Below are 10224 nucleotides of genomic sequence, written 5' to 3'. Positions count from 1 at the left end.
TAGGCAACCTGCAGCTCTCCAGGTGTTGTGAACCTACAAATCCCAGCATGCCTTGCCACCTATCTGCTAGCTATCTATTGGCAAAGCATGCTGGGACCTGTAGTTCCACAACACCTTGAGAGCCGCAGGTTGCCTACACCTGGTGTAGGGTCAATAGACTACATAGTCTTCAGATTATACATATATAAGAATAAAAGATTGCAGTCTATGTATTGTGTAGACTGTATAGTACATATATGGTGTAGGTTATATACAGTCTATAGCAGGGTTGTCCAACCCGCGGCCCACGGGCCGCATGCAGCCCAGCACGCCTGTAAATGTGGCCCAGAAGGAGTTTTGGTTGTGGCAAGGGGGCAGCACTGTTAATGGAAAAAAAAAATCCTGCAAAAAAAAAAGAAAAGAAAATACTTACCTTGCGGTCACGTCAGCCGGTACTCCGGCTCCCTCCCTTGTCTCCTCCTCCGTGCGGTGCTCGCAGTGAATGTCGGGCGTGATGTCATCACACATAACATCCATTGCGGAGCGCAGCACAGAGGAGTCACCCGCGCGAGAAGAACAATCAGCAGCACAGAATTGGAAAAAAGAAGAGAAGAGGACAGGAGAACAAGCCGATTAAAAGGTAAGTTAAGGGGGATTTTTTTTATTATTTCAAGGGACGCTGATCAGTGAATAAAAGTCACCTGGTCCCGGAGCATCATGGATCTTATCTCCCTGCTACATACTTCTACTTGTAATACTAATGGGGCATTATATATTATTCTCTTTGGCCCATTATAAGTTGTTATCCCTTAACTAACATAGTGGTGTAATTAGCATAACAGGTCACAATTTGGGGTCACAGTGATGTATATGTCAGGTACCGCAGGCCTGGTCAGGGCACCCTGATATACAATGCCTGGCTTAAATGCACTTTATTGATATTGCATCGAAACAATACAAAAAGTGATTATAGTATAATAACTAGAGAGGATTTTTTGAACAGGGTGATTGAAAGGTAAGTATAGGGGGATTTGAAAAAGAAAATGATATATATATATATATATATATATCTATCACTTTTTTTCTCATATATATATATATATGTTAACTATGTTTTCTATGTTTTTTTGGATGATCAGCTATCGTTATTGTTAGTGTATCTTATGTGCGGCCCAAACCAACTCGTCGTCTTTCAATGTGGCCCAGGGAAGCTAAAAGGTTGGACACCCCTGGTCTATAGGTTGTAGAGAGTTTACACAGTATATTCAGATTGTAGAGTATACAAATTGTAGAGTTAAGAGTCTATAAATGGACTAGAGTCTATAGACTGTATAGTCTATACAATCTATGCTATCTATAAACTCTATACAATTCATAGAGTCTTTAGCAATTGAGAAATAGCAATTATAAATTTGCTGTATTATTGTCAAGCTTGAAATAATGTTTGACAAAAAGATCTTGTACATTATGTATGACTTAAAAAACAATGTTCGCCACTACTGCCTCTATGTCAGAGTGACTCCACAGTCCAAATTTGGCATTAGAATATAGCACGCAAAGATAGGTCTTGCTGTCCCCCAAGCAAAGGGGACAGTGGGCGACTCTTTAGGACGTAGTGTATAAAGCACTATGAAAAATGGACTTTAGCTAAAAAAAATGCAGAACCTCCCTGCTCTGCCTTTCAGTCTCTCCAGTTGCTCTGATTGTTTTATCTGTTGTCTCTTTTTGCTTTGGAAATTCTCCTTCTCTGCTTATTTCCTAGCGAAAGTTCTTCTTATTTATTCTTTTGCAAACTCTTTATCACTGAAGTTTGTCAGTGCAAACCACTTCCATTATTTCTACATCTCCTGGATCCTGCGTCAGCCGCCACTGCTTAGTTTGTAACTGAGGATTTCTTGTAAATGGGATGAATTTGGCACCTGTCGGGCACTTTTCTGTGAAAGCGACTTTCTTCGGACAACGTAAATATAAAATAAACATTCAAAAAGACACAAAAGTGACAAGTAATAAATAATTTCCTCACTCATGATTTGTTTAGGCCCATTTATGGCTTATCTGAAACCGAATTTTGGGTTTTAAAAAAAAAAAGAACAGTTTAAACAAATGAAGGAAATGGTTCTAAAGTGGAAGTAGGTCAGAATGTGACATTCTATTTACTGTTTCCACCATGTGCATTTTCAGGCATACCCTCCAACCTGCAAATTCATTTACAGAGTCATTTCCAGTAGCCAAGAACGCTTGAACTGAATAAATGAAACAAGTAGGATCAATTCATCATCATTTATTTATATAGCGCCACTAATTCCGCAGCGCTGTACAGAGAACTCACTCACATCAGTCCCTGCCACATTGAGGTAACATACATACACATACAGACTACTAGGGTAATTTTTAATAGCAGCCAATTAACCTACCAGTATGTTTTTGGATTGTGGGAGGAAACTGGAGCACCTGGAAGAAACCCACGCAAACACAGGGAGAATATACAAACTCTACCCAGATAAGCCATGGTCGGGAATCGAACTCATGACCCCAGTGCTGTGAGGCAGTAGTGCTAACCACTAAGCCACCGTGCTGCCCACTTGCACAAATAAAGGGACAGTGCTGGCTGGTACTTTTTGCAGATTGTAAAGGAGCTTGTTCTGCTACCAGCTGTCTGTAACAAGCTCAATTTCCTATTCCTCATTTCTGGTCACTGCAATATATCATCTTATAGCCATGCGGACCCTTGCAGAGATAGACACTTTCAGCAGCAGTCTTCCGAGGAACACTATTTTCTGCTTTTCCAAAAAAGAAGAAGATATTAAGATTACTATGAAATCAATGATTGAAATGTTAGTTTATATTAAAGAGAGAGCTGAAATCACTGCAAAGCCTTCAGCAGGGCAAGTAGCTTCACCCCAAGTCTCTCTAACAACTGGACACCTTAACCTACAATCCCTAGCTCAAAACTATTTTCTGGGAAACCGTTTGCCTGTGTGGGATTCATTCTGCTTTTACTTTACCACCATCGATATGCAACTTTCCTTTTATGAGCCACCCGCTCACAAGAAAACCCCCTGCCTGCTCTGCAGTGGTAGAGTAGTCACAAGATCCTATTTGTTCCAACGTTCAGTATTTCTTGGCCACATTCAAATATATTCTCATAAAACTGGGTTAAGAGACACTTATTTCATTTGCATCAGGAAGACAGCAGTATAGCCAAGCAGCTTATCAGTTGCCATACCCTTGTGGCTGAATACCGTTGGGACTACCATTACCCTGGCTACCACATTCAGAATGAGGTCTTCTGAGAACGTAAATGGTTAACTGGCCGGTGAATATTTTCTTCGTAGATTGGGGACTTAATATCTATTGCACTTTGCCTTGGCACTGGGAGCTTATTGTTTGGCTTCAGCCTTTAAAAATACACCTTCAGATCCAGGGCCATCTTTTCCATTGGGCACGATGGGCAGCTGCCCGGGGGCCCCATGGGCAAGGGGGCCCCATAGGCACGGCTCTTACTGAGAATAAATAATCCTGCAAAAGAAAAAACCTGCAAAAAAAACCTTCAAGGGTCAATGAGCAAGTACATCTATCTATCTCTATCTCTATCTATATCTATATCTGTATACATCTATATATCTATATCTATATCTAGGGGCCCCAGTGCACTGCTTTGCCCGGGGGCCCATAATGTTGTTAAGACGGCCCTGTTCAGATCTATCAGTTGACCCTTCAGAAAGATTCCCTTAGAAGAACCTATGCAAGTAGGATGGTTCAGATTAACGGAAACCGAGAGACTTCACCAAATTGAATTTGGCTTCTACCTATATTATGAAACCCAGGGCATTCATTGTCCTAATCCCCAGGGGAATGTTTACTAAGTAAATGTGTTGCTCCTCCAGGGCTGTAACTAGGGCTGTGCAAGAGGGGCAGCCGCCCAGGGTGCAAACATGAATGGGGCACAGGGTTTGGGGAAGGGGGGGGGGGGGGGGGCGCATCAAACTTTCTTCTTGCCCCAGGCACCAACATTTCTTGTTACGAATCTACACTCCTTCATTTAAGAGAAACAGTGTTTTCTACCAGCCCTGCTGGAGATTGGTAAGTAGCAAGTGGCTATGACCGTTATTAAATACTCGGGAGCATATGGCAATTTATAGATTTAGTTGTTGCTCACTAAATGGATAATCCTCTCAGAATATGTGCAAATCCTTTTAAGATGTAGTCCCACTGGTTATGGCTTAGGTTTGTAGGAAACTTGTTCCCTAAAGATACAAGTACGTGTTATTCATTCCGTAGTAATCTGTTCCTTCCGTAGAATCTGCAGTCATACGTTTAATTTTAGGTCACTGCTGGCTTCACAAATGAAATAAACCATATCTGATCCGGATTTTTTTTTTTTTTTTTTCAAACGCACATAAATCCGGCGTACACATATTCGTATTCAACAGGGGGGGCTCTGAAGAAACGTCTCTTGTTGAATATAGGTCTAAGGGCTAGATTTACTAAACTGCGGGTTTGAAAAAGTGGAGATGTTGCCTATAGCAACCAATCAGATTCTAGCTGTCATATATTTAGTGCATTCTACAAAATGACAGCTAGAATCTGATTGGTTACTATATGCAACATCTCCACTTTTTTAAACCCGCAGTATAGTAAATATACCGTTAAGTTCTCTCTGATCTGACAACCAATACATTGCTGGATCCCCCCAATACTTATGTAGAATATAAAGTCCCAGCAGAATACACAGGAAATTTTTTTTAATTAATGTCACCCGTTAATAATATAGGTATGAGTCACAAAACATTAAAATAAAAAATAAAAAGATTTTTTTCATTTTTCCCCCATAAAATACATTTAATAGAATGTTCTTAATGTCCACTGTACATAAAATGCATTTCTACAGTTGCTGCTGATTGCAAACACCTGTTGTGGCATACATACGTGATTGTCTTCACTATCACCCGTCACTTACACCTGACCTGTAGCTGGTGCAAGTGTTACGGCAGAAAACCACATACCGTTGAGATGCCCAAAGCGTGACTCGGGCTCTGCTGCGTGGGCACAAGATTGGCACGCCCTTACTGTACATTGACTACGTGCATACGCCCAGTTACCTGTCAGTTTGAATTTACACAAAATACGGCACATATCTTCATTTACGTTACTTAATGAATCAGCCCCTTAACGTCCAGTAATATTTGTGCTAGTAACAATCATTGTTGATTTCAGACTTTGGGGATTGTTATACGTATACTAATCCTCTGAACTTGATGTATGTATGAATATTGCTATTACTATATTTGTTGGAAAACTGTGATTGCTATTTTAGTCTGTATACTGGAGCTTAGTTGAAGCTTCTCCCAGAATCCTCTGGAAACTGTGGCTGAAGGTGCTGTGCTGCTTTCAGTTTCTAAACACTCCAGCTATTTTTAGAAGATTGATGTTGCAGAGTATATGGATATAAGCAGTGCTTGATGTGGGGCGGTATGTGCCTGTATGACATACAGGCACTTCTTCGCCCCACTTCACAAGCATCCAGGGCCAGCGGTTAGTGGGGAAAGCAAGGTAGGGGATCGCCTTGCCAGAGAACGGCTCTGCCTGGCTTCCCCACTGGTCCATGGGAGCTGCATCTGGCAACAGCTCCCTGCTCCTCTCTAGTCCATTCTCACTGACAGATGCAGCTTCCATGGACAAGCGTAAGATAGAAAAGAGAGAAAAAAAAGAAAGAAGAGAAGACAGAAAAAAGAAGGTCATAAAAAGGTAAGTGGAAACAGGGTGAGGAAGGAGACCACAGGGTGATTAGAAGGCACAGGTTGATGAAGGAGGACACAGTGTAATGAGGGGCACAGTGTGATAATGAGGGCACAGTGTGATGAAGGAGAAGGCATACTGTGATGGAGGGGGGCACAGTGTGTAATGAGGGCACAGTGTGATAAAGGAGGAGGCAAATTGTGATGGAGGAGGAAGCACAGTGTGATAATGAGGGCAAAGTGTGATGAATGAGGGCACAGTGTCATATGGAGGTGGCATAGTGTTATGAAGGAGGAGGCACAGTATGATGAAGTAGGGTGCGTTGTGAGAGGAAATAACAGGAGCGAGAACAGGGATTATTATAATAATACAGAAAACAGACATGGGACCATACAAGTAAGAGAGTACTGAACATTAAACAAAACAAAAAAAATGAAGGCCTTCAAACACTCCAAACATAGCTTGCATAGTGAATTTGGAGTAGAAGAATAAGAGAGACAGAAGAGAAGAGGACCCTGCTCGTAAGAGCTTACATTCTAAAGGGAGGGTATACAGACAGGAGGCACAAATGGAGTCAGAAGAGGGGATCAAGCACAAGAGTAGCGAGAGGGGGATGAGACAGTGTGAGGTAGTCAAGCATGGAGAGAGGGTTAGGTGGATGGCTGGTAGTCTTTGCGAAACAGAGGAGTTTTGAGTGCCTGTTAGAAGGTTCACAAATAAGGGGCCAGTCGGATGGAGTGTGGAAGGTCGTTCCAATGGAGACGGTCAGCCCAGGAGTAATCTTGAATGCTGGAGTGGAATGAAATGATCATGGTGGAGCAGAGGAGACGGTCAGTGGTCGATCGCAGGGAACGGTATTGAGTGTGACTGGAGAGGAGGTTAGAGATGTAAGGGGCAGTGGAGTGGGAGAGGGCCTTGTAGGTGAGGCTGAGGATTTTAAAAAGGATTCTATAACGCAAAGGGAGTGGCAGGAGAGGAAGAGGAGTCTTTCAGCTGCGTTTAGTATAGACCTAAGGTTGTCTAGATGGGAGAGGGGGAGGACGTTGAGAAGGTTACAGTAATCAAGACAGGAAATGAGTGCATGGATAATGGTTTTGGTGGCATCCTGAGATCGGAATGACCAATCAAACCCTTGAACAATATCTCAGCTGTTTTGTCTCTGATTTACAACACAAATGGGTTGAGTTCCTAACATGGGCAGAGTTTGCTTGGAATAATGTAGCAAAAATTATTCTTTTTTGTGTGTATGAGTATAATTCAAAGTATTGGTAATTTTCCCTGGTGCAACCTATGGATGTTCCACAGGTGGGTCGCCTCTCCCAAATATTGAGAACGGTTTGGAGGAAGGAGGGTGCTGTTAGGCACAGCAGGTAATTGCTGTTTTTGTTCTGGCTGCTGCAGTGTTGTATATCTTAGGATGTCGGCCTGAGTGTGATCACATTATCTCCCCTGGAGCTTAATCTGACACCTTCCCTCATTGGTGACTGATGCTTTACTGAACTGTTGCCGGTCATAGCGTTCACGCGCTGACTTCTCCATGCTCCTGTTTCTGTGCTTATTCTGCTTTTGTCTAATACTCGTTTTTTATCTGTTCCCGTTACCTAACCACTGATTGTTGCCTGGCTTGACCTATCTGCATGTGACCCTGAGTACGTCTACCTGTGCCTGGACTGACCTTTTTGCCTGGTGTTTGAATGTGATGTTTTTGTCTGCGAGACCACTTCCCAGTTGCCGGATTGTAGTGTCCACTATCCGCTCCATCAGTAGGTTAATTGGCTGCTGACAAAGTTAACACTAGTGTGTGTTTTTCTGTTAGGGAATTTAGACTGTAAGCTCCAGTGGGACAAGGACTAATGTGAGTTCTATGTATAGCGCTGCCGAATTAGCGGCGCAATATAAATAAATTATGAAGATGATGATCTGAACAGACCACAACTGGCATCACAGCTAATCCTTTCATCTTTTGCAGTGGTTCCCAACTTTTACAGTTCGCAGCACCCTTAGAGTCTCCATAATTTTTTCAAGGCACCCCTCCAACATAATTACCGAGTAGTCCCATTTTATAAGTAGTTGGGTCAAAAAAATGTAACAAGTATTTAGGTCAGGACAGAAATACTTATTTAGTTGTATGCAAAAATAATGCACATAGATCCAAGGAAAAATAATATTTTTATATATTTTTTTTCAATTATATTTCTGTCAAAGAATAATTTACAGCTAACTGTAACAATTATATAGCAATGTAAGTAATGAATATGGAGTACTTGCCTTACTCTAGATTAGCGCTGGCCGGCCGGTGGTGCGGAGTCTAACGAACCCCCTGGTGTTCGCCAAGAACCGCCGCAAGGCGGGATGGGCTTTGCTGCGGAGGATCGCAGGTCGCGGTCCACTGGTCTGCCTCTAGAGGTAAGGGTTTAGGAGGTAGCCCACAATAACACTGGAACTAGAAGGTAGGATCAGGATAGCCGAGGTCTGGTACACTTGGCGTGGAGATAATACGTAGTCAGCAAGCCGGGTCTGGTACACTTGGAGTGAAGATAATACGTAGTCAGCAAGCCTGGGTCTGGTACACTTCTTGGAGTGAAGATAATACGTAGTCAGCAAGCCTGGGTCTGGTACACGAGGAGTTAATGACTGAAAAGCCTGTAAGGAGCTGGTACACGGGAGACACACGAGAAGCACCAAGTCAGGGTACATAGGAAGTTGCTCTGACGCTGTCCAGGCGTCAGAGCAGGACTTTAGTAGTCTACAGATTTGAATTCCCCGCCCCGACTGTCATGTTACAGCACCACCGCGACCCGGAAGGAAGAGAGGATCGCGGCGCTAGAGCGAGGACAGGTGAGTTATAACACTAACTTACACTTTGCCCTCCTTCATCTCCACATACTCTGCCCCCTCTGCATCCTGGGGGCCAGGAAGAGAAAAAACAAACAAAAACTTACCAATCCGGCGGTGCCCGGGACCCAGCATCCTCCTCTCTCCTGCCGCTTGTCACTGAATGTCGGACGTGATGACATCACGTCCGACATTCAGTGAGAAGCGAGGATGCTGTGTCCCGGGCACCAGCAGATTGGTAAGTTTTTTTTGTTCTATTCCTGGCAGCGGCACCCCTGTGACAGCGCCGTGGCACCCCTGGGAACTGCTGATCTATTGTATTAGGGGTTACAGCTCTACTCTATACTGTCAAGCTCTTATACTAGCAGAGGTTGGTACTACACCTTATTGCATCTCAGTATATTTGCTTTACCTGGTCCTGCATAATTGTTGACTAAAGCTCTCTGCTCTGCATCCCACTACCAAGTCCTCTGTGGTATCTACCTACCTGAGTAATCACTACTCGAGATTAAGTCCTGGGGACAACCAAATACCAGCGAATATGTCTGGTTCCACGGGAACTCTCTGCCAAACTGGGACCTAGATATATTTGTCCGTTTAAAACCTCCAAGACTCTTAATCTTGCGGCATTACAATTTCCTCCTTCTGTGAGAGTGTATAAAACGGTCCATATTTCCCTGCTTTAACCACTGGCTAAATCCAATAAGAATCATTCTAAACCTGTTCCTGCCAACATTGATGGCGAGAAAAAAATATGAGATTGGACTCTAGATGGTCCAGGAGGCAGCTACAATATTTTGTACACTGACAGGCTATGATTCTGAGGACAGATCATGGGTGAAACAGTGATACTCATGCAGAGAAACTAAAAAGGGCATTCCACACACAATTCCTTTATAGAGGTCAGGAGATCCTTCCTCAAGGGGAAATAATGTCAGGATTGGGAACAGAGGTTGGAATAGAAGCAGTGGCAGACTCAAGTGTTCCAATGCATGTCCGGCTGTTTAAACTGTTTATATTGTCATGACATCCGTCTCAGGTGCATAAATGACATAAGTGCTGAGATGGTGATCCACGGCTAGGATTGGTCCCTGCTGGTTTATAAGACTGTCTGCACAATTACCTCATTGCTTGTTATACCGTTTGCTCACTTAGGCATTGTGCTCAGTATCAGTTTGTAGTCTGTTAGTGTTTGACTACTTGTTCTGACTACTCTGTATCTTCCGCCAGCCCTGACCACAGTTTGTGACACAGACGATTCTGTTAGACGCTTGCACCGATTTTTGGACTGTTTCTATTCTTGCCGTTTAGATTACTGGTTCCTTTGTTCCTATATTTTCCTAGTCTCTGTATAGGAATTTAATCCTTACTATTCTGTTTGTATGCACCAGCCCTGAATACTATACTACCTATACTACTGCACACAAGACCTAGGGGACAACTGTGTACCGGTGAGCGCAAATCGCTCTATGGATTATTGGGGTTCCTATAGGTGAAGACCGGATGCAATTCTATTAGTTTATGTCGGTTGGTGGAGTTACGTTACAGATCTTTTGTTGAAACCCATTAGTTGCAGACAAGGTGGAGCTGCCAACAGCAGAGGGTCCAAGATGGGGATGGGCACTGCACAAGTCTGATCCAGACCCCAGGAAATAAAAGCCTCCAAATTAG

This window comes from Mixophyes fleayi, chromosome 6 (assembly GCF_038048845.1).
Source record: "Mixophyes fleayi isolate aMixFle1 chromosome 6, aMixFle1.hap1, whole genome shotgun sequence".
In the NCBI taxonomy this organism is placed as follows: Eukaryota; Metazoa; Chordata; class Amphibia; order Anura; family Limnodynastidae; genus Mixophyes; species Mixophyes fleayi.
Note: the sequence above shows the minus strand (reverse complement) of the source record.